The following is a 10,679-nucleotide window of genomic DNA, read 5'->3' on the forward strand; positions in this document are numbered from 1 at the left end:
TAAAACTTTGTTGACTGGGGACTCCCAGTCGTGGGCATACAACCTGCCCGCTACCGATACTGCCTTGACCTCAGTGGAGGAATTCTTTAAGGCCATGGCCATAATCTATGACGACCCTGATCTTGCTGCGTCCTCAGAGCGGAAGCTCAAACTCTTACGGCAAGGCAGAGGGTCGGTCGAGGATTATGCGGCAGAGTTCCGTAGGTGGTCGGTCACCTCGAGATTTGATAATTTTGCCCTCATGGACTACTTCCTGTCTGGGTTGTCGGAAGAGGTTTCCGACCTAATGTTGACTGTGCCCGAGCCCAAAACAGTTGACGAAGCCATATCGTCAGCCATTCGAGTAGATCGCAGGCTACGCCATCAGAGGCAGGCTAGGAGTAGTCACCGGGTCAGGGTGACTTCGTACACAGTACCGGCTGTTGCATCCCCAGTAACAACAACTCCGTCTGTCTCGACCTCTCCGGCCTTGCCTCCACCAGAGCCAATGCAAATTGGTCGATCTAAGCTGACCCAGGTGGAGCGGAGGAGGAGAATGACGGAACAACTGTGCCTATACTGTGCAGAGGCAGGGCATAGGGTGCGAAACTGTCCTAACAGGTCGGGAAACGGGTCTGCCTAGGAGTAGTGGGGGGTGACACCCTAGGCACACAATTTTCACCCCTTAAGGAGAAAAAACTGCTTCTCCCCTGTACGATTACATGGGAGAATAAGTCAGTAGCCACTGAAGCATTTATTGATTCCGGCTCAGCGGCTAATTTTATGAATCTTGCATTTGCTCAGGAGTTGGGTATTCCCCTCATTCCAGTGAATCCCCCCATTCAGGTCACGGCAGTGGACGATTCCCCGCTGCAACGGGAACGCCCACTGTCACAGACTCCGGAGGTGAAAGTCACCATAGGGGTACTGCATGGGGAACTATTACGTTTTTTTGTGTTACACATGTCCACCTCCACTATTATCCTAGGCATGCCGTGGTTGCAAACCCATTCGCCGCAAATAGACTGGGCCACGGGGCAGTTAACCTCCTGGTCACCGCATTGTTTCCAACAGTGTTTGGGAAAATTGACATTGGGACAAACCCAAGTTCAGGTGGGAGGTGTGCCAGATCAGTACTCTGAATATGCCGACGTATTTTGTCCCAAGGCAGCTGACAAACTGCCCCCACATCGGCCATTCGACTGTCCCATCGACCTCCGTTCAGGTTGTGTTCCTCCCCGGGGCCATCTGTATAATTTGTCGGGACCCGAGAAAGTGGCCATGGGAGAATATATCCGTGAGAACCTAGCCAAGGGCTTCATTCGGCCATCTCGGTCACCCGCCGGGGCAGGGTTCTTCTTTGTTAAGAAAAAAGATGGGGGTTACGGCCATGTATCGACTACCGGGGGCTTAATAAGATCACAGTAAAGAATCGCTACCCGTTGCCCTTAATAGATGACCTTTTTACACAGGTCACGGAGGCTAGGATATTCTCGAAACTGGATTTAAGGGGGGCATACAATCTTGTACGGATCAGAAAGGGTGACGAATGGAAAACGGCCTTCAATACTCCGGACGGGCATTACGAGTACCTGGTGATGCCCTTTGGGTTATGTAATGCCCCGGCCGTTTTTCAGGAACTTATTAATGAGGTCTTTAGAGAAGTGTTGGGGAAGTTCGTTCTGGTTTACCTCGACGACATTCTTATATTTTCTAACAATCTTTCTGATCACAGAACTCATGTCAGATGGGTATTGAACAAGCTGAGGCAGAATTTATTATATGCTAAGTTGGAAAAATGCATCTTCGAGGTCACGTCGGTAGCTTTCCTGGGATATATAATCTCTACCTCGGGCCTGTCTATGGACCCTGCTAAGGTCTCCGCAGTCTTGGAGTGGCCGCAGCCGGTGGGGTTAAAGTCTTTACAACGTTTCTTGGGGTTTGCAAACTACTATAGAAGGTTTATTAAGGGGTACTCTACAGTAGTTGCACCCCTCACCAGTCTTACTAAGAAGGGGGCAGACACCACTCACTGGTCTCCCGAGGCCGTACAGGCATTCACCGTTCTAAAAAGATTGTTCTGTTCGGCACCCATATTGAGGCATGTGAACACTTCTTTTCCATTTATAGTTGAGGTAGACGCCTCAGAAGTTGGAGTGGGGGCTGTGCTGTCTCAACGTTCAGGTCTTCAGGGGAGATTACACCCGTGTGCCTATTTCTCCCGAAGGTTCTCTCCGGAAGAGAAAAACTATGATATAGGTAATAGGGAGCTCCTTGCCATCAAATTAGCCTTCGAGGAGTGGCGTCATTGGCTGGAAGGAGCGGAGCACACGATCATGGTTTATGCCGACCACAAGAATCTCGAGTACATCGAGGGGGCTAAAAGATTAAGCCCCCGACAGGCTCGATGGTCGTTATTTTTTTCGAGGTTCACATTCTTGATTACATACACTCCTGGTAGTAAAAATACCAAGGCAGATGCACTCTCTAGGTGTTTTGAACCAGAAACAGCACAGCCCTCTGTTCCTGAGACCATTGTTCCACGGAAGTTGGTGCTAGCCGCTACCGAGACGTGGGAGAACTGGAAGGAAACTTTGGGTCCTTTCCAGCAGGATGTCCCAGAAGGAAAACCTGAGGGGGTTTTGTTTATCCCGCTGCCCTTTCGGCTCCAGATCTTGGAGTTGGTTCACTCACACAAGAATGCGGGACATCCTGGGGCGTCTAGGACACAAGATCTCGTGGCAAGGTGTGCGTGGTGGCCCTCTCTGGCAGCCGACTGCAAGGAGTTTGTCAGGGAATGTGCGGTGTGCGCAAAAAGCAAGCCCTCCCGGCTGGCGTCTGTTGGTACTTTACAGCCTTTGCCCACCCCGAGTGAGCCATGGACCCACTTGTCCATGGATTTTGTGGGGGAGCTTCCGAGGTCGGAGGGCATGTCGGTCATCTGGGTGGTAGTCGACCGCTTTAGTAAAATGGCCCATTTCGTGCCCTTGAAAGGACTCCCCTCGGCCCAGGAATTGGCCGACCTGTTCATCACTCATATTTTCCGGTTGCATGGCATTCCGGAGGACATAGTTTCCGATCGGGGAGTCCAGTTTGTCTCAAAATTTTGGAGGGCATTCTGTCGCCAAATGGGCATGGGACTGTCATTTTCGTCGGGTTACCACCCACAGACTAATGGCCAAACTGAGAGGGTCAACCAGTCTTTAGAGCAATTCTTACGATGTTACGTGGCTGAAGCGCAGAATGATTGGGTTAAATTCTTACCTTACGCAGAATTTGCGCACAATAACTTAAAGAGTTCTTCCTCGGGGTTCTGTCCGTTCCAGATAGTGACCGGGAAGTTACCTAAGTTTTCCCCGCTGCCGGTTGCGTCCAGTCCGTTCCCAGCCTTGGAGGCCTGGCAGAGGACATTTAGGGTCATGTGGAGGACCATAAAAGACAACCTTGTGAGAGCATTTCAGAGTCAGAAAAGTCAGGCTGACAAGAGACGCTCGTTAGAGTGGAAATTCCAACCAGGAGATTTGGTTTGGGTGTCAACCCGTCACCTGACCCTGAAACAACCTTCTGACAAACTTGGTCCCAGGTTCGTGGGCCCATTCCCAGTTAATAGGAAGATCAACAATGTCACATATACCATTAATCTTCCTACCAGCATGCGTGGAGTGAGGTCCTTTCACGTATCACTTCTCAAACCCGCAGTCCAGGTGGGCCCCACTCCTCCTCCTCCTGTCTTAGTCGATGCCCAACCCGAGTATGAGGTGGAGAAGATCATTGACTACTGTACAAAACTCGGTGCAGTATCTCGTACATTGGAAGGGGTACGGCATTGAGGAAAGGCAATGGGTACCTGGGAACCGTATGCATGCGGATGACTTGGTTAGGGAATTTCATGCTTTACATCCAGGGAAACCTGGAAGGAGCTGTCCGGAGTCCACTCCTCGGGGGGGGGGGGGGGGGGGGGTACTGTGAGAACGCGGAAGAGCCGCCGCCATGATCCGGCGGCAGGCGGCTCCTTCCGCGTACAGACGCTTGCCACACACGGAGAGGCTGCCGCCTCTCCTCTGCATGAGGCGGCTCTCTCCGGGCAAGCGTCGGCAGGGCACGCAGAAACCGCCGCGTGGGACGCGGCGGTTGCTGCCCATATCCCCGCTGCGGAGACTACGCAGAGCGGGGCAGCTGGAGCTGGGACATGTAGTCCCTCAGGAGTAAGAGTGACGCGCGCGCGCGCACTCAGACATAATTTATGATTTCCTGAGGAGAGTCAGCTGACCAGGCTGGTCAGCTGACGCCAGCACCTCTCCCTATTGGTTCAGCACTTAGGGAGGTGCTGAAAGGCATTTAGGTATATATATTGCCGGCTGTTCATTTGTTCCTTGTCTGGCGTTGCGTTCACATACGTGGGAGCACCCAGATCCGTTAGTCAGATCCGTTAGTGTGCCGGGACCAGCTGGAGCTGTAATCCTACACTAAGCTAGATTTTGTTGATAGCTTAAAGTACTAGTTTGATTGTGATTATATGTTATGACCTTTGCCTGCCTCGACTATCCTTCTGAACTCTGACCTTGTACCTCGTTATTCTGATACCTGTTGCCGAACCCTGCCTGTACCTAGACTCCGCCTCTGCCTCCTGATTTTGTACTCCGATATTTCTGATACCTGTTGCCGAACCCTGCCTGTACCTAGACTCCGCCTCTGCCTCCTGATTTTGTACTCCGATATTTCTGATACCTGTTGCCAAACCCTGCCTGCACCTAGACTCCGCCTCTGCCTACTGTATCTGTACCTTATCTGTCAGTGTGTTTACGACTTGGCTTGCCCGACCTCGAGAACCGACCTCACGATTGGAGGCGGTTCCTTGTCCCGTTAGTGACACTTACGCCTGAGTGTCACTTTCGGACTTTCCTTCCCACTGTAAGTCTGACTCCTCCCGTCTCGGAGAGCTCAGACCTGTGGAAGGAATCTGTGCAGTTCTCCTTGCTGCACTGAGGCTTGTCCTCCATATTACTGTTGCACCAATCACTACACTCTACTCAGGTGGCCAGAGGTTAGCTAGTATATTGGATTATCGGTGATACTGCAGATCACATATAATCTGATATACGTCTGTATTTCCCGTGATACTGCAGTTCACCGGTAATCAGACCTCTCTGTGCTTCACCGAGCGTTACAGTATCCGCCAGCTTCAAGTCTCATGTCTCCGTGCGTGTGACGGGTGGCGTAACATAGGAGGTGTAGTTAAAGGGGAACTTCAGCCTAAACAAAAATACTGTCATTAAGTTACATCAATTATGTTAATTAGAATTGATAGGTAATATAATCTCTTACCCACCCTGTTTTAAAAGAACAGGCAAATTTGTGTGATTCATGGGGGCTGCCATCTTTGTCATGGGGGCAGCCATCTTTTTGGTTGAAAGGAGGTGACAAGGAGCAGGAGACACAGTTCCAACTATCCTGTGTCCTGATAACCCCTCCCAGCTGCACACACTAGGCTTCAAATGTCAAATGCAAAATGTAAAAAAAAAATTGCACCAAAACAGCAGAACGAGAACAACAAAATCAGAAATCCCATCATGCTTTGCACAGCATCAGGGGAAAAAAGCCCGGGCAGTTTTTTTCTGTGCAGCTAAAAATGAGGCTTGTATAAGAGAAACAAATTTCTGATGCTGTGAAACTGTTAAAGAAACACAAGGCCTTTTCAGTGCTGCCGAGTTGATTTTTAGTCCGGAGGTTCACTTTAACAAAATGCTAGAAGACTAGCGCTGCTTAGTTATGTCCTTTAAAATGTAATGGTTTCAGTTGGATTGCTTCCTTCATATCAAACATGTACCACTAAAAGGATAGCACTACACAACATACAGAAAGAAGCCAGTGTTAGCAATAGACATAATGAAGTCCACGTGGATCGTGTATCAATACATTTCCAAACATGTTTAAATGATCCTCATGATGCTGGCTGCTTGTACATCATGGATTTTCAAGATTTTTGATACTTAAAGAGAACCCGAGGTGGGATTTACTTATGCTAGTGGGGCACAGTGGCTGGTTGTGCACACTAACACCAGCCTCTGTTGCCCCATGGTGTGCCTCCAAGCCCCCCTGCGTGCCGCTATACCCCCCGCAGTGCTGGCAACACGCAGCGTGTCGCCAGCACAATGTTTACCTCTCGCCTGTCTGTTAGCGCCGCTCCCCCGCCTCCTCCGTATCGGCGCTACCCGCCCGCGTCACTTCCCTCCAATCAGCGGGAGGGAAGGGACGCGGGCGTGTAGCGCCGATACGGAGGAGGCGGGGGAGCGGCGCTAACAGACAGGCGAGAGGTAAACATTGTGCTGGCGACACGCTGCATGTCGCCAGCACTGCGGGGGGTATAGCGGAGCACAGGGGGGTCTTGGAGGCACACCATGGGGCAACAGAGGCTGGTGTTAGTGTGCACAACCAGCCTCTGTGCCCCACTAGCATAAGTAAATCCCACCTCGGGTTCTCTTTAATAAAAGAGCTTATTTTTACTGAAGACGGTGCTGACTCATTGGAACTTCTATATTGGAAGACACCTGTAGTGCACAGGTGACTGGAGTCGAGAGCACGTCTGGATCATTTTCCTAGTCCTCCATTGGTGCTTGCCACACACTGCTTTGGCTAAATGATCCTCAGGCCACAATATTCATCCATAAACCCACCACCACACCCGATGTGATCAGACTCACCGGATGGGAAGACATATAAAGCAGGTCTAATCGCACACTGGGACGATGCTTATGGCCGTCCCCCACCACACTGGCCGAGATGTCGATCAGATCATATGAGATATCCTCTTCAATATATCAGAGCACTTCTACTCCATTACTCATTATGAAACCTCGAGAAAGAATGAAAAGAAACCTTGAGAAAAAGAGTACCACAGTGTAAAACTATTAAACTAACATAATATTGCACTCACAAGTTTCCCGCAGAATCAGCACATCAAGCTTTTTTATACGGGCTCTCCCCCATGTGCTGGGCACTGGCTGGTTCCTTCTCCACCCTTGATCAGCATGCTTACGATTGATGTGTGCGGGGATATGAACACTGCCTCGAGTGTCACACAGCTCTCATTTCCACACTGGAGAGGAGTGTTGATGCGGAATAGAAAGCTGTGTGATACACCGAGGCAGTGTTGGTATTCCCGCAAACGTGAATCGTAAGCGCGCCGATCGAATGTGGAGCGGTGGAGACTGAGCCAGCCGGTGCGCATCAAGCCTCTCAGATTGGCAGCTGACAGGCTGAGAATTCACCACCAGTCAGCTGCTCTCCTGCAACAGCCGGGTGCTAGTTAGTGCTCAGTACCGGCATTAGACGAGTGCCCCCCCCCCCAATCTGATCGATGCCAGGGCCTGCAGTTCAGCGAGCTGGCAAGGGGACAATGACTCTATTGATTTCACTTTAACAGAAACCTAAACTGATGAAGACAAAAACGAGATTGACTTACTTGGGGCTTCAACCAGCCCCCTGCAGTCACCATGTGCCCGCCCCGATACTTAACGGTCCCCTGCCACGGCTGGGTTTGGATCTTGCCAGTCTATGGCCACTCATCCTTGTACGTGCTCTTGTTGCCGGGAGCGTCCTGTGCAGGCGCAATAGAGATTTCCTCGTACTGTGCCTGCACAGAATGCTGACGGGAGTGCCGAGGATGTGCATTGGCCAGGGCTGCGCAGGTGCAGTGGCCATCGAATGGCTCAGTTGGCAGAGTCAAAACAGGGCCACGGAGAAGGACCAGAGAATCCTTGAGTACCGGCGAGGGCACAGGATGACTGCAGGGGGCTGATAGAAGCCCCGGGTAAGTTTAACTTTCTTTTTTCCTGCATCAGCAACACTTTAAAGAGGAACTGTAACGCCAAAACGGCCCCTGGGGGGTACTCACCTCGGGTGGGGGAAGCCTCAGGATCCTAATGAGGCTTCCCACGCCGTCCTGCGTCCCTCGGGGGTCTCGCTGTAGCCCTCCGTGCAGTCCGGGCAGCGGTGACGTCATTATTTACCTTCCTGGCTCCTGCGCAGGCGCTCTGATGCCTCTCGGCGCCGAAGTAGGCGGAAATACCCGATCGCCGTCGGGTCTGCTCTACTGCGCAGGCGCAAGTTTCCGGCGCCTGCGCAGTAGAGCGGACCCGACGGAGATCGGGTATTTCCGTCTATTTCCGTGCCGAAAGTCGCCACAGCGCCCCCGCTGGAGCCAGCAAAGGTAAATATTGAACTGACAGTCGGCACAGTCGCCGGCTGTTCGGAGGGCTGCGGCGAGACCCCCGTGGGACAGAGGACGGCGTGGGAAGCCTCATTAGGATCCGGAGGCTTCCCCCACCCGAGGTGAGTACCCCCCAGGGGAGGTTTTTGTTGTTACAGAGTCTCTTTAAAGGAATCATCAGCCAAATATTTTAAAATGAGGTTTACTCACCTGGGGCTTTCTCCAGCCCCTTGCAGCCGACTGTCCCACACCGACCACTCCGCCTGATGTCCCGGGCTCCACGGACGGTGCAAGAGCTGACCGCGGGGTCGGCCTTACTGCGCCTGCGTGAACCGCCGCTTGCAATCAAGCCCACGTGGTCCGCAGCACACTGCGCAAAATTACTGCACCTGCCCAGTGCGCCGCGGACCATGTGGCCATGATTGACAGCGGCGCTTCACACAAAAAGGCAGACCGCGGGCCTCCGCACCGTGCGGGGAACCCGGGACGGCGGCAGAGAGCGGAACGTTCAACATGGGACAGTCGGCTGCAAGGGGCTGGAGAAAGCCCCAGGTAAGTTAACCTAATTTTTTACATTTTGGCTGACAACTCCTTTGTGTGCTATTTTCACAATTTATGGTGAAATGTTGGATCACAGGCACGGCATACACAGCTCACACATCGCAGCATACACAGCAATGCAGCATACACTCCCTCACATTTCCCAGTTGCACGTCACCTCCATCCTCCAGGTAGCAATAATAATAAAGGCAGTGCAGAGAGTCTAGTGTTGGTGACAGGTTGGGCCTTGGGCTTCATTTCCCTACCAGCATGACACAGCAATAGCAGAGGTCACGTGGCACTGCAGGTGCCATCCTCAGCGGTACACAAGTGGCCCGCGTGCGTCACAATAGCTGCCATGACGTCATACACCGCCTCGCGCAGATAGAGCGGCGGCAGCGAAGGAGACAGACGTGTAGCTTCTCTCTGCATCTCCGATAGCCAGGAACTCTCTCAGGCTCGACATACACCGGCAAGAAGCAGAATACATAGAGCGGCTGTCCTGATAGTAAAGACCCGGGGCTCCCCCTAGCGGCCGGTAGTACAAATGACACCATATAAGGTAAAATAGATGTAGAGTTCTGATGCTCGTTCTGGGCTGATAAATGATGTAGACTGTAAAGAAAAACAAACAAAACAGAATTGCCCAAACAGCGTCTTTTCTAGGGCAGATCTTTGCCCTGAATTTCTGCTTAGGGCACTTTAATGTTACCCTCGAAGAGGGCACACGGGATACCACCCCCTACGCGCGCTAATCCCCACCTCTAACATTCGTTAACCTCCCCCCCAAGGTCATATGCTTGTGCGCGGAGCGGGCTGAGAGCCTGGAGAGGAGAATGAAGTGAGCCCTTTTGCTGTGATGGGAGTGTGATGTGGGCAAGACCACCAGAGCCCAGTCTCAGCATACACAGCACATCAGCATACACAGCGCACGCTCCCTCACATTTCCCAGTTGCACGTCACCTCCACCCTCCAGGTAGCTGTGTCTGCAGCAATAGTAAGGGCAGTGCAGAGTCTAGTGGTGGTGACAGGCTGGGACTAGGGATTCATTTCCCTACCAGCATGGCACAGCAATAGCAGAGGTCACGTGGCACTGCAGGTGCCATCCTCAGCGGTACACGAGAGGTCCGCGTGCGTCACAATAGCTGCTATGACGTCATAATGACACACTGTCCTCGCAGAGAGAGCAGCGACGGAGACAGACGTGTGGCATCTCTCTGTATCCCCGATAGCCAGGAGCTCTCAGGCCCGTCATGCCGCGGCAGAAGCTCCAGGAACAAGCACTACAGAGAGCGTCAGTCCTGATAGTAGAGACCCGGAGCTCCCCCTAGCGGCCGGTAGTAGAAGTGACACTGTAAGGGAAAATAGATGCGATGTATGGAGATTTATGAGAGTCGGAACTCGTAGAGTTCTGAATGATGTTTATCCTTGGCTGACAAATGATATACTGCCGTGAAGGCCACTTAATAGCAATTATACATTAACCAATCAGCGTGTTTTCTAGGGCAGATCTTTGCCCTGAATTGCTGCTTAGGCCACCTCCTACCACACAGTAACTCTCTACTAAATATTTAACAACCCCACCTAGTGTTTCCACCCCACCCTTTAGATTGTAAGCCTCTGGCAGGGTCCTCCATTCCCTAGTGTAATCTACAGGATCATGTACTCCTGTCCTATGACAGCCTGTACTTGTATTACTGGGCCTACCTAACCAGCCTATATTGCATGATCATTTATTTTGTACAATTTGCATGTATAACTTTGTTCTATACATAGGGCCCAACCGTCCCGTTTTCGTCGGGACTGTCACGATTTTGGGGGGCTCTCCCGCTATCACGGTATGAGCCCCCCAAGTCCCGGGCAGCAGTGGGCAGTGAGGGTGTAAAAAAATGATCGAGACGCCAGCCGCGGGTAAATGGGATGCAGGACGCGTGCATCCCATTACTACCTC

General features: G+C 51.9%; 1 protein-coding gene across 6 annotated transcripts in view; it reads right to left on the reverse strand.

Annotated features, from left to right (window-relative positions):
- The window catches only part of LOC137529006 (tetratricopeptide repeat protein 16-like), a 417,560-nt gene extending 407,618 nt beyond the window's left edge, over positions 1–9,942 (reverse strand). For 3 of the 6 annotated variants that reach the window (XR_011023545.1, XM_068250866.1, XM_068250869.1), the window contains exons 1-2: positions 8,995–9,187; positions 6,681–6,832 (exon numbers count right to left, since the gene is read on the reverse strand). The gene's annotated coding sequence lies outside the window, so the exon portion shown is untranslated. Of the gene's footprint in view, positions 1–6,680; positions 6,833–8,886; positions 9,188–9,786 lie in introns of those variants that run through there. The other 3 variants (XR_011023554.1, XM_068250868.1, XM_068250867.1) reach the window with 3 other exon arrangements.
- Between the last annotated feature and the right edge of the window lie 737 nt (positions 9,943–10,679).

Source organism: Hyperolius riggenbachi, chromosome 8 (assembly GCF_040937935.1).
Source record: "Hyperolius riggenbachi isolate aHypRig1 chromosome 8, aHypRig1.pri, whole genome shotgun sequence".
In the NCBI taxonomy this organism is placed as follows: domain Eukaryota; kingdom Metazoa; phylum Chordata; class Amphibia; order Anura; family Hyperoliidae; genus Hyperolius; species Hyperolius riggenbachi.